The sequence below is a fragment of the Sceloporus undulatus genome, chromosome 8 (genome assembly GCF_019175285.1).
Source record: "Sceloporus undulatus isolate JIND9_A2432 ecotype Alabama chromosome 8, SceUnd_v1.1, whole genome shotgun sequence".
NCBI classification, from domain to species: Eukaryota; Metazoa; Chordata; class Lepidosauria; order Squamata; family Phrynosomatidae; genus Sceloporus; species Sceloporus undulatus.
This window is the reverse complement of record NC_056529.1, coordinates 7,577,018-7,581,266: the sequence shown is the minus strand read 5'-3', so window position 1 is coordinate 7,581,266 and position 4,249 is coordinate 7,577,018. Positions and strand designations below refer to the sequence as shown.

At 39.6% G+C, this 4,249-nt stretch overlaps 1 pseudogene; it reads left to right on the top strand.

Annotated features, from left to right (window-relative positions):
• The first annotated feature begins 2,526 nt into the window (after positions 1-2,526).
• Positions 2,527-2,596, top strand: LOC121914985 (annotated as a pseudogene).
• The last annotated feature ends 1,653 nt before the right edge of the window (positions 2,597-4,249 follow it).

The window sequence follows — 4,249 nt, the reverse complement described above, 5'->3', positions numbered from 1 at the left end:
TTCCTATGGGTAGAAACTGGCTAAGAGAACAAGGAGAAATGAGAGAAAACAAGATTGTTTTGAGTCCATAACAAATGAGATACTAGCCCACTAATAGTTAGAAATCCTGTGTAGTTTAATTAGGCATTACTAATGCTTGTTGCTTAGTTCTCACAATGGATGTCTCTGGCGTGGATGTCTAGTTACCGGATAAAGGTTTGCTGAGTTTTAACTACTGAAGCCTGAATTTCAAAACATCGTTAATGGTGAGACTCGACAAAAGTTGAAGATGTTTCAGTGGGTATGGTAATCATTTTGCATTTTGCTATGGGAACATAGCTGGGTATTTTGGTGGTTCCTCAAACTCTCTTCCAGAAACATATGCCTGCGGGGATGTAGGCTGCAGGGCTTTGGCTTCTGGAGGGAGGAACAAAACACTTATCATCACAGTGGCCAAAATATAGAGATACAGAGTTTACTTACTTGAGTGTATGTCACTAACAGGATTCTAGTCAATAATTATTTAACAAAGTGAAGCTATGCCACAATGTTAAATAGTGTTTACTTTTTTAAATCCAGTATATGTTTCTGAATCAAATCAAATATTTTCCCAAACACAAGAATGGAAAACACGTGGCCATTTCAGTGTTAATCCCCTGTAATAGACTATGATGGAATTGACTATGATGGCTGGAGATGCTAGGACTTACTGTCCAGCAATATTTGGGTAGCCATACACCAATGGTGTCAAGAAAGTGAATTTGTTGCATGGCTTATCCCAAGCTCAGGTTCATGGTGGAGTGAAAGTTGTTGAAATCCAGGGGGAACTTCTCAAATGACTGCTTTCTGTGCGGCCAATAGGAAACTATAGGTAGAGAAGAGGGTTTTGGGTGCACTTGCTGGGAAAATGTTGTTCCAGGTCAGCCATAAAGATGCTTGTAAATTGTGGTGCTATGTGGGTATCCATGGTGGTTCCACTGACTTGAAAGTACATATTATTTCCCAAAGTGAAATAGTTATGAGTAAGTACAAAGTGGCAGAGTTTGGTGGCTAGGTCTGCTGTACTCTCATCCAGGATGGCATTCTTGATGGCTTGTTGCCCATCCATCTTCAAAAACTGCTTATATTAATAATAATTGTTGCTCCTGATGTTACTACCACTATCGTCTTTATATATATCTGGCCTTTTGCACAAAACACGGACTCAGAGCAGGTTTCACATCAAAAGCTTCACAATTAAATATATGTTAAGAAGTCTATATTATAATGGCATTAAAATATTAACCGTATTTTAAAAATCTAAAAATAAAACAAATTATTATTATTATTATAAGAGTCGAACAATGAAATTTAAAGCAATGCACCACTTTCAGCCCTTTCTTAGAAGCCTTCAGTTCGAAAAGCCAGTCTGAATAAAATATTTTCTTTTTGCCTGAAAATGGAAGGATAGGAAGGAGGGTGTAATTCTAGCTTCTCCAAGGAGGGAGTTCCACAATGTGGAGGCAGACAGTGCAAAGGCCCTTTCTTGTATTTCCACCAACTGAATATGGCCTTTGGCATATGCAGAATAGTTATCCCTATTGAATTTTTCCAGTGCAGATTGCTGAACACATATTTAGCTTAGCTTTGGTAGGAAATTACGCATGACTTCATTGAGAACTGGGCCTTAAATTAATCCTTTCTTTATTACCTGACATTTTTAAAAATGGGAAAACAGCCAGGCCTGTCTTCTAGTGAGCACTGTTCATCTGACCCGCCTACAATATTTTCTCCAGAAAAAGGTCACCTGAAAGAAGAGGACTTTGATTTCTCCTCTTCATCTCACTGCACTATGGTTTCATAAGAATACCCAGTGGCATCATATCAAGCCATCACAGAAATGTTTCTTTCCCTCGCTATGAATATTCTGGAAAGGAAGGGATATCATTTGAAGGAAAATGATGCTTGATAGCAATGGCTAGCAAAACCGCTCACATAGATAGGTTTGTACTGCTCAGTTTCCTTATTTGACTCCCTCCACAGTTTTGGATAAATCTGTGCCCGGAAACAGATTGCATCCAATGAAGGTGCTGAAATTAAGGTTATCTAGCAGTGGTTGCGATGTCCATATATACCTGGTTGTTTTCAAAGACTGGAAAGGAGGAAAGGTTACAGGCTATAGAAGGAAGGAGAAAAATGCGGCAAGAGGCCAACAGAGTTGAACTGAGGCCAAAGGAAAAAGTGCTAAGGAGCAAGTGGGAACTGAACTGGATGCACAGGCGCATGAGCAATCTGCATAAAAGGCAACAATAAATGAAAGAAAGTGCCAGAGGTCAAACTGAAGGAAAGAAATATCAAACCAGACAAAAGAGCACTGAATTATACAAATTAATATACGAGAAGAAGGAAAGGCAGATAAAAATTGAAAAAGGAATGGTATTCAGAATTTACAAACCAAGACTGATTTGTTTCTGAGTAGTCCCACTGATGTGATTGCTGATTCTATGCTAGACATATTTAAAGAGTATACAGTGATAGAGTTCATCCAAAGATACTTCTCCAAAATATGTGTTCGCTTTGGCAGCACATATACTAAAATTGGAACGATACAGAGAAGATTAGCATGGCCCGTGTGCAAAATATAGCTCTCCCCCAACTCTCAGAGCCTTGACTTTAAATTTTCTCTTTGTGTGATTTATTTATAATATTGCATACCAGGAGGGAATACAGTTAAATACATAGAATCATATAACCATAAGGTGGGAAGAGATCACAAGGGCCATTCAATTCAAACCACTGCCATGCAGGAATACACAATCAAAACACTTCCAACAGATGGACATCCAGCCTGTGTTTAAAAACCTCCAAAGAAGGAGACATTTCCACACTCTCGATAGAACCCTCTGGCATCCTGCTAGTCCCTTCTGTCCACATGGTGATGGGGATAACTGTTTTTCCATTGCCCTAATCCAACATTCAAACCATTACGTCACACTGGCTTGTATCTCTTTCATTTAATTTATAATTAAACAAATAGCACATATGTGGAGGCAAATAGGCACTTATCCTAGTCAGAAGATCTGTTACTTTATCATCAGATTTCCTGCGATGTCTGCACCTCTGTGATGTCTTGGAGGAAATGGATTATTTAGATCCATTTCAAACCTGCTTTAGGGCAGGATACGGAGCTGAGACTGCTATGGTCACCTTAACTTATGATCTCTATCTGGGCATGGACAGGGGAAGTGTGAGCCTGTTGGTGCCCTTGGACCTCTCAGCAGTCTTGGATACCATCGACTATGGTATCCTTCTGGCATGCTTGGGAGATTTGGGAATCAGGGACACTGCATTGCAGTGATTTGATTCCTATCTCTCAGGCAGATTCCAGATGGTAATGCATGGAGACAGATGCTCTTCTAAAAGCACTAATACACTGATATCAGGAACAGGTGGAGCATCATTGTGTGACCAAAGGTGCAGCCATTCAACGGGATGGCAACTGGGCAGACATGGGAGGTATTTGGGGGTCATTGACGGTATATTTGTGCAATGATGGGGAGGCAACAACAACAAAAATATCCAGTGACAGGGTTTGAAACAGTGCTATGTGGTTGGGCCATGTACATTTGGCCCACCTTGGAAGTGAGCTGTGTAGGCAGTGGGATTTTGACCAACTTTTGGAAAAAGCAGGATCAAACCACTGTTTCCTGCTCATCTGCTCTGGCCTCCTCCCTCACTTTCTTTCTGATTTTGCCTGTTCCACAAAACTTTATAACCACACTAGATAAAAAAAAGAGACAGACACTAATATATGGGTATAAACTAGGTAATGTCAATGTTGTAATGTCTCATTTCTGATTTCCTAGTTCTGTTTTGTTATGTGAACCTAAATCCCATTGGAAGCTCTGAATCTGATATGCCCCTTCATATTGTCTTGTCTCAGAGAGATGGTGATCCACGAGTAGAAATATAATAGATTAGGTATGATGTGCCTGGATTTTTGTTTCAATTGCTCTGAAACTCAAGGGAGATTATTGTTGTCACATGATAGGGTGGATATTAATTCCTTTTTGAATCTGATATTGTCTTTCTCTTGTCCTACTTGAATGGCTGGGGGACGAACCGATTTTGAGGCACATTAACTCTGCAAAATTTAGGACTTTGGTGTTTCGATTGCAAGGGATACTATATTCATCTTCATAAAATTAAATGCTTTCATGTACTATATAATTAAATTTAGCCACACTAGAGACACCAGTCTACATATTCATTAACTCTTGGCTGCAGCTTT